Genomic DNA, 10,000 nt, shown 5'->3' on the forward strand with positions numbered 1-10,000 from the left:
TGCGTGCGTGCATTCATGCGTGCATAGACGAACACACACACACACATAAACGAACCGGATTAATAATAGAAAGAGTGACTGGTGTCTTTTCGGGGAAAGGATTGAGAGAAGCCTTGGCCCCAGACCTCCTATGCCGAGCCTAAGACACACAAGACACTATGAAATCATTGCCTTGGTTGCTACGCACGCACGCACGCACGCACGCACGCACACACACACACACACACACACACACACACACACACACACACACACACACACACACACACACACAAACCCGAAGCGCTTTTAAGCCTGGCATGAGTCTGGTTCTGATTCTCTGCCATTTCTGTTCCTGTTCCTTATCCTCTTTTTTGTTTTCTTTTCTTCTTTTTCTCCCCGTCGCTTTCTTTTTCACTTGCTTGAGACGCCTGAACAAGAAATGGGTATTTCACCTTGCGGGTGGCAAGCCAGCCCAGTCCAGTACGAAACGATACGGTATGGTACGGTACGGTACAACACGATACGATAACACAGGATAATATGGAACACAATAGAACACAATACGATACTGTCGTCTGTCACTGACTCTCTCTTTAACTCTCTGTCGTGTGTACGTGTGTGTGTGGTAGGCGTGCATATGTATGTGTGTGTCTGTCTGTATGGGTACTTGCGTTCGCGTGTGTGTGCACATATATATAATATACACATAATTAAGCATACCAAATGCACCTGCATATATAAGGTAGTATCAGTATCAGTAGCTCAAGGAGGCGTCACTGCGTTCGGACAAATCCATATACGCTACACCACATCTGCCAAGCAGATGCCTGACCAGCAGCGTAACCCAACGCGCTTAGTCAGGCCTTGAGAAAAAAAAAAATTATATATATATATATATATATATATATAAGCGTGCATACATAAATAATAATTATGATGGAAAAAAAGAAAGAAAAAAAAGATAGTAGTAATGAAAATAATAATAAAATAATAAATAATAATAAATAAATAATTAAATAAATAAGACAACAATGATGATAAATAAGCAAATAAATATAAAACATGAAGACACACATTCACACATACACCCACACATGCATAACAGATATGCCCCAAAAACGCAGTTTCATAGATATGAAAGCACAGTCAAATACATATAAACGTACATGAGCTCCAACACACACACACACACACACACACACACACACACACACACACACACACACACCACAAATTTCCCTGCACCTCCTCTACCCCCTCCTCCACACACTCGGAGTTTCTAGTCTATGTATCGCAGCTTCCACGGCACACGCACACACACACACACACACACACACACACACACACACACAAACACGCACACGCACACACACACACACACACACACACACACACACACACACACACACACAGATGAACACTTACTTGTACAAGCACACACACACACGCCCATATCTCCCACCCCCAACCCCACACACATATATACAAAGATATATATATAATATATACGTTCCAATATCCTGATGCTCCCACAGTGTAGGCATGCATACACTCACATACCTCATCCTCTATCTCACCTCCTCCCTGCACCCCCACCTCCCCCTCACACACACACACAACACACACACACACACACACACACACACACACACACACACACACACACACACACACATGCACAGAACTCTCCTGACACTTGTGTACACTTACACTCTCACGCATGCACAAACGCACTCAAAAACACAGACCCACACATACACACAAACACACACACGCACAGAGGCTGCCACTGATTGGCCGCAAGAGGGATGGGAAAAGATCTCTGATGCCAAGAATGTGGCGTCTAGTGTGTTGCTCAGTCTACTGTATTTGGAGAAGCCCACAGAGACTCTGTTCCGTTTTGAAGAAATTTGCGCAATGTTGGTTTGGAAATGATGCCGATATTTGTTTGATTTGCAAAGCATCGTGCTCTACCCTTCATGTTAGACTTACGGCCGCTCCCGCTATCTGCTTTTATTTCTTTGAGGCGATCGATGGTGTGATGGCCTTGTACCTGTTCTTTTTGATATTTTTTGACTTTTCTGAGGATTTCCGATTTTCCTAGATGTAGGCCGCTCGTTGGTGTTGCGTTACCAGCAAGTCTGTCAGCTCGCTCATTTCCCTTAACTCCTGCATGTCCCGGGCAGTATGACCATGTGAGTTTTTTTATCTGAAAATTGCGCATTGCCTTATGCCACTCTGGGCTTCCCATTCCGTTTTCAATTTTCTGTATGAGGTTCATTGAGTCTGTTAGATCATGGCATGTTGGTTTCCGGGCGTATGGATGGACGATAGCCACTGGAGGGCATGTGTCACAGCTTCAACTTCCATCGTTAGGCTGGAGGTTGTGACTTTGTAGGCAGCATTCTCTTCCCTAACTGTTTTCCATTTTGTTTCGCAGTGAATCCCCAACCGGATTGGTCTTTGGTGACTGAGCCATCTGTGTATATGATGATGTCCTCTTCTTTACTGTTTTCTTCTATGAGTAGCTTCACTTCCGCATCAGTTTTGCCCTCTGGCCATTCCCGACAATGTCTTCCTAGAGTGGGTGAATTGGCTGTGTTGAATAGATGGTTGAGGTTTTCGGGGTTTTTCTCCCATTCTTTTGTTTCTTTCAGGTCTTGTAGTCGGCATACTAGCTGGATTGTGTCTTCTGCTTGCCCCATCCATGATCTTCCTCGTCCTAGACGGCTGCCTTTTGGTTCTTTGACTGCGTCATGCAGTGGGTTTTGAGGGTTTTCTAATGCTTTGAAGTAGGTCTTGACCTGTTCTAACTTGTTTCTGGCCTGCACTGAAGGAAGGTCAAGCAGGTATCGCATGGTTTCTGTGGGCGTGTCTTTTGTTGTTCCAAGGATCAGCCTCATAGCTTCATTTTGTACTCTTTCTAATTTTAGGAGGTTGCTTTGAGACGGTGTTGTTAGCCCAAGTCCGTAGTCGATCACACTGAGGACGAGTGATTGGTATAGCAGGAAGAGGTGGCGTTGTTCAATACCTTTGGTTGCCATTGCCTTTAAGACTGAAAGGCCTTTTTTGCATTTGAGAACAGTATTTTCCGTATGTTTTCTGAAGGTCAGCATCCTGTCGAAGTGTATTCCTAGGTAGCGTAGGCATTCAGTTTTCTCGATCTGAATCCCATCGAATGACACAGAAGGTGGTGCTTTGCTCGCGGTTCTGTTGTTCAGGGTGCACAGCAACGTTTGGGCTTTCGCTGGATTGATGGAAGATCCTGTGTCTTTGCACCATTGAGCAATATTGTTTAGTTGTTTCTGGACGGCTTTGGTTCTTTCCTGAGCATCTTTCGAAGTTTTAAAGACCAGGCCATCATCCGCAATAAGGTAAGGTAGGTGTGCCTAACTGCTAACAGCGAGAGAGTTACCACCCTTTACTATTTATTAATCATATCGTCTCCTGGCCCATTTCTAGTGGATAAACTACCGAGGCAACCATGTATTTGTTCTGTATTGTCCATGTGTTCTGTGTGGCTTATTCAGGATTAAAGAGGCTATGCCAGTCTTGAATAAAAGCTAATTTGTGTTTGCACATTTCTTCTGTCTTTGCTGCTGTGTGCACATGTCAAATGATTGGTATAAGGACAGGCCCGGTGCTTTTTTTTTTGTTTTTTTTTTAGGAAGTGTCTGGGTTTGTTCCAATGTACCTTTTATTTACCTGTGTGCTAGCTGAATCGATAACGAAAGCATCACTGACTTGAAGTTGTGTGCCTTGTGTAATGGAGAGAGTTACCACCCTTTACTATTTGTTAATCATATCGTTTCCTGGCCTCATTATTTGTATAATTCGCTAACAGCGTGTAATTGAGAACGGTTCGTGTACCGCCCAACTTCGAAGCGTTCTCACCACACAAGTTATCACAGTTTAACGTCTACTTCGACCACGTTCTGATACCTTATGGATATGGGCGTATGTGTGTGTGCTTGTACAAGTAAGTGTTCATCTCTGTGTGTGTGCCGTGGAAGCTGCGATACGTAGCCTAGAAATGAGTGTGTGGAGGAGGGGGGTAGAGGAGGTGCAGGGTAATGTGTGTGTGTGTGTGTGTGTTGGGGCTCTTGTACGTTTATATGTATTTGACTGTGCTTTCATATTTGTGAAACTGCATGTTTGGTGCATATCTGTTATGCATGTGTGGGTGTATGTGTGAATGTGTGTCTTCATGTTTTACATTTATTTGCTTATTTATCATCATTGTTGTCTTATTTATTTATTTATTATTATTATTACTACTACTACTTTTTTTCATATTATAATTATTATTTATTTATTTATCTATTTATGTATTTATTTACTTATTTATGTACGCTTATCTATTATTTATTCACCTTTTTTTTCTTTTCTTTTTCTCAAGGCCTCACTAAGCGCGTTAGGCTACGCCGCTGGTCAGGCATCTGATTTGGCAGATGTGGTGTAGCGTATATGGATTTGTCCGAACGCAGTGACGCCTCCTTGAGCTACTGAAACTGAAACTGAAACTCTGATACCTTAATGAATATCAGTTATAAAGAACCGGTCAAATATTGGCTGTATCCAGCTGTTTCCGCGCTATTCCTTCTCTTCGCGCACCATTGCCGACCAAGTTCACAAACGTGCTCTCAAAATGATCAAATCAAGGGAAGCAAGTAGTAGGACTTGAACTTTGACACAGTTTGAAACAGCTGATTTGAGATGAATGAATTGTGCGTTTAGGGAATTTAAGAAATCGTGCTGTTAACAGAATGTCAGTTTTGACAGGAATCTCCAAAATAATGTTTGTAATTATATCATTTGCATTTGTATTTCTTTTTATCACAACAGATTTCTGTGTGTGAAATTCGGGCTGCTGTCCCCACGGAGAGCGCGTCGCTATACTACAGCGCCACCCATTTTTTTGTATTTTTTCCTGCGTGTAGTTTTATTTGTTTTTCCTATTGAAGTGGATTTTTCTACACAATTTTTCCAGGAACAACCCTTTTGTTACCGTGGATTATTTTACGTGCGCTAAGTGCATGCCGCACACGGGACCTCGGTTTATCGTCTTATCCGAATGACTAGCGTCCAGACCACCACTCAAGGTCTTGTGGAGGGAGAGAAAATAATTATCGGTAGCTGAGCCGTGATTCGAACCAGCGCGCTCAGATTCTCTCGCTTCCTAGGCGGACGCGTTACCTCTAGGTCATCACTCCATCACTACTGCACCATAGGATATTTTGACGTGAGCCTGTTTGAGAACGATGCAGCACAGTTACTGAGCACCCCGTGTGTTTGTGTGTGGTGTGTATGCTTAAATGTGTGTGTGTGTGTGTGTGTGTGTGTGTGTGTGTGTGTGATCAAAACCAACAACACAACAGTCTGGAGCGATGTTCCAACAATATGTCATGTCTAATGAGTTCAGGACCTGCTTCTGTTTTAATTGTCCACATGCACTCTAATCCATCGTTCGCAATTAGACTTGCCCGTTCGCATTTACCCTCAGGAACCCCTGCCATTTCAACCGTTGAAAAATACGTCGAAAAGAAGGAGTAGACGAACTTTTGCAGGTGCAACCAATTAGAGGAAGCCTTCAAAACACAGAAGAGCTACATCTGACGATCGTACAACCTGTCATCTGTAAGCTATACACGATGAGCTGGTCGCTTCGACTGGGTCTTTCGCAAATATACCTAACTACCCTACTGTTTGGATGGGCATGCCACAACGAAACGTACTGCTTAGAGAAGAGGTGCGAGTTTTGAGGCCTCATTAAGTTTTTAATAAAGACGAGGTAGTCAGTGTGTCGAGGGTTGTCAGGGAGTCTGCTCCACGCTTAAAAAGAAAAGAAAAAGAAGGAGAGAAAAAAAGAGATATATGTCTGAATGTCTTAGTTCTTACGTGAGGTATCCTGACAGGTCAAATATTTGTAGAAGAGCAGGGCTGGCGAGACGGAGAATAAATACTGGAGTATGTTCAGAAACATACTCTGACCCAGACCCACTCACTGCAGCAGATTAACTCTCTCCATACGAAAGGCGAAAGAGACGACGTCAACAGCGTTTCATCCCAATTACCATCATCAAAATATTGCAAGCGGAAGGCTCTTATACTGAAGAGGTGAATGTTGACAAAGATTACCATAATTCTGACGACGGAAGCTAAAGGTTGGGTCATTGAGACACCCACTGGACATCCGAGGGGTCTGTGTAGAGGAGAAGAGAGGACTGGCCGTACTGAGTGAGTTAAATAGCAATATAGACGACTTGTTCAGAAGATTGAGTACAAGAAGAAATGCGGAGATTTTTTTTTTTGATTTTTTTTTTATTTATTTATTTTTTTTACCCGGACTTTCTTGGGTCGACCACCGTTTTATTTTGTATATAAATTCATTATTTTAATTCAAAATATTTATATAAAAAAAGGAACAAAATAACAGCAACAAAAAGGATACAGTGAACCTAAGCAATTACACACACGCTCACACATACACACACACACACACACACAAACAACAACAAAAACCCCCAGCAAAAAACAAACAAAAACAAAAAAACAAAAAAAACAAAACAAAAAAAAACAACGTGACAATAATCAAAAGCAATACCCTGCATTCCATAACTATGTCATTGTTGTTTTTCCCCACTTACATATAGATTTTTTTTTCTTTTTCCCTTTTCTTTAAGATTCATAAGGTATTATATAATATATCGAAATGCGGAGCTGGCTAGACGAAGATGGGTATGAGGGAGTTCAGAAACATAGTTTGGTCCACACTGCAGAAATTCAATAGCAATGTAAATGGCGGTTTTGAAAGGTAAACAAAACAATCAAACCTGATCGTAAGAGATTTCTTTTTTTTTTTTTTTTTAGGGTTCCTCATTTGAGTTTCGATTTCTGTCATGCTGGACTGGCTGCTTCCTGAAAGTTCCATTCCCCATTCCTCTCTAACTGACGTGTGTGTGTGTGTGTGTGTGTGTGTGTGTGTGTGTGTGTGCGTGTGTGTGTGTGTGTGTGCGTGTGCGTGTGTGTGTGACAGAGAGAAAGAGAGAGAGAGAGAGAGGGAGGGAGAGAGGGTGTGGGGTCTGCTTTGCTGCTCAAAGTGAATTCTCACAAGGAAAATGCAATCGTTCCGTGGCAGATAGGATGAGTGCATGCATGTTTGTGTGTGCGCACACAGGTGTGCGAATACAAATGTGTGTGTGTGTGTGTGTGTGTGTGTGTGTGTGTGTGTGTGCGTGCGTGTGCGTGTGTGTGTGTGTGGATGTGTGCGCGCGTGGATGTGTGTGTTCCTGTGCGTGCGTGTGTGCCTGTGCGTGTGTGTGTGTGTGTCTGTGCCCGTGTGTATGTGTGCCTGTGCGCGCGTGTGTTGCCCGTGTGTGTATGTGTGCCTGTGCGCGTGTGTGTGCCTGTGCGCGTGTGTGTGCGCGCGCGCGCCCGTGTCTGCACGCCTGTATGAATGCGTGAGAACCGGCTTGGCAGCATGCAAAGTAAATACACGTCAAGAAAATACAGTTGTTCCCCAACCGATAGCACATGCACGATCTCTCACGTAACTCACTCCTGGCTCTGATTCGATCACGACAAGTGTGGACGTCTTTAGGGGGGGGGGGGGGGGGGAAGCAAGGAGAGATAGAGGGTGCTGATGGACTGACTTAGAGCTTGGAGGAGGGGGGGGGGGGCGGGTCGGAACAGGGGTGATGGGGAATAGCGGAGGTAGGCAAGGTGGAGTTGGGAGGGGAGGGGGAGGGGGGGGGGGTGAGAACTCAGAACTCTCAGAACGTTATTACTGAAGGGTTGTGATTTCTTTCTAGGCATGTCCTCTTAATCCAATATGAAGAAGGGTCCAAGACCGAAATGCTGGCAATTCAAGAGCTGCGCAGACTCGGTGCAACAGCACTGGCAAGGACCGAAGCCCATGATTGTGAAGAGACATAATCGTCAATCTCGGAGTCAAGCTGACACTCCTGCACGCACCCATTCTATTTTCTATTACGCATGCTAGTCTGGATTCGTACAGTCGAAGAGAAGGGTCGAAGCAATGAAACTCTGATACTTCAGGAGACTTCTTGACGTATCCTGCAAGGACCGCATAGCAAATGAAGATGTCAGGAAAACCATAAGTTTATGTACACATACATATGTATACACACATAGACAAGCACAGCTAACGCAAAGGAAGTGGACCTGCCACAATTGAACTTATTGCTGAGGGAGAAGGTGAGTTTTGAGACGAGATTTAAAAGATGCGAGGGGTTTAGTATGAAGTTTAGTATGAAGTTTAGTATGAAGACTATTGTCCACAGTGAAAAATAAAAACAGGAACATGAGATAGCATGGCCACGTGGCAAGATCTGGCGAGATCTCCCAAGACCATGCTTCAGCGAACAGTGCAGGGGGAAAGGGAGATAAGGGAGACCGCGAAAGGAGTGGGCAGACTACATCACTGAGTGGACAGAGATTTTTTTTTTTTTTTTTTTTCGAAACTTAAGCCCTGTCCCACACATTCACAAACACACACATGCATAACAGATGTGCAACAAACATGCAGTTTCACATATATGAAAGCACAAACAGATACACATAAACGTACATGAGCCCCGAACTACACAAACACACACACACACAAATTAGCTTTCACCCCCAGCCCCCCCCCCCCCCCCCCCGCCCCACCCCCTCATCCACACACTTATTTCTTGGCCACGTATCGCAGTTTCCACGGCACACACACAAACACATACACACACATACACACACACTCACACACACACACACATACACACACACACACACACACACACACACACACACACACACACACACACACACACACACACACACACACACACACACACACACACACACACACACACACACACACTTCTTCCGAGAGTGGGTGAAATGATTGCCTTGGAAAGATGTTTGAGTTTTTCAGTGTTTTCATCCCATTCTTTTGTTTCATGGGACACAGTGCATCAAGGGGTTGTGGAGGTGTGGTATGGAGACATGGGGCACAGTGCATCAAGGGGTCATGGAGGTGTGGTAGGGAGGAGACATGGGGCACAGTGCATCATGGGGTTATGGAGGTGTGGTAGGGAGACATGGGCACAGTGCATCAAGGGGTTATGGAGGTGTGGTAGGAAGGAGACATGGGGCACAGTGCATCAAGGGGTTATGGAGGTGTGGTAGGGAGACATGGGGCACAGTGCATCAAGGGGTTATGGAGGTGTGGTAGGGAGACATGGGGCACAGTGCATCAAGGGGTTATGGAGGTGTGGTAGGGAGACATGGGGCACAGTGCATCAAGGGGTTATGGAGGTGTGGTAGGGAGACATGGGGCACAGTGCATCAAGGGGTTATGGAGGTGTGGTAGGGAGACATGGGGCACAGTGCATCAAGGGGTTATGGAGGTGTGGTAGGGAGACATGGGGCACAGTGCATCAAGGGGTTATGGAGGTGTGGTAGGGAGACATGGGGCACAGTGCATCAAGGGGTTATGGAGGTGTGGTAGGGAGACATGGGGCACAGTGCATCAAGGGGTTATGGAGGTGTGGTAGGGAGACATGGGGCACAGTGCATCAAGGGGTTATGGAGGTGTGGTAGGGAGACATGGGGCACAGTGCATCAAGGGGTTATGGAGGTGTGGTAGGGAGACATGGGGCACAGTGCATCAAGGGGTTATGGAGGTGTGGTAGGAGGAGACATGGGGCACAGTGCATCAAGGGGTTATGGAGGTGTGGTAGGGAGACATGGGGCACAGTGCATCAAGGGGTTATGGAGGTGTGGTAGGGAGACATGGGGCACAGTGCATCAAGGGGTTATGGAGGTGTGGTAGGAGGAGACATGGGGCACAGTGCATCAAGGGGTTATGGAGGTGTGGTAGGGAGACATGGGGCACAGTGCATCAAGGGGTTATGGAGGTGTGGTAGGGAGACATGGGGCACAGTGCATCAAGGGGTTATGGAGGTGTGGTAGGGAGACATGGGGCACAGTGCATCAAGGGGTTATGGAGGTGTGGTAG

This window comes from Babylonia areolata, chromosome 19, assembly GCF_041734735.1.
Source record: "Babylonia areolata isolate BAREFJ2019XMU chromosome 19, ASM4173473v1, whole genome shotgun sequence".
Classification (NCBI taxonomy): Eukaryota; Metazoa; Mollusca; class Gastropoda; order Neogastropoda; family Buccinidae; genus Babylonia; species Babylonia areolata.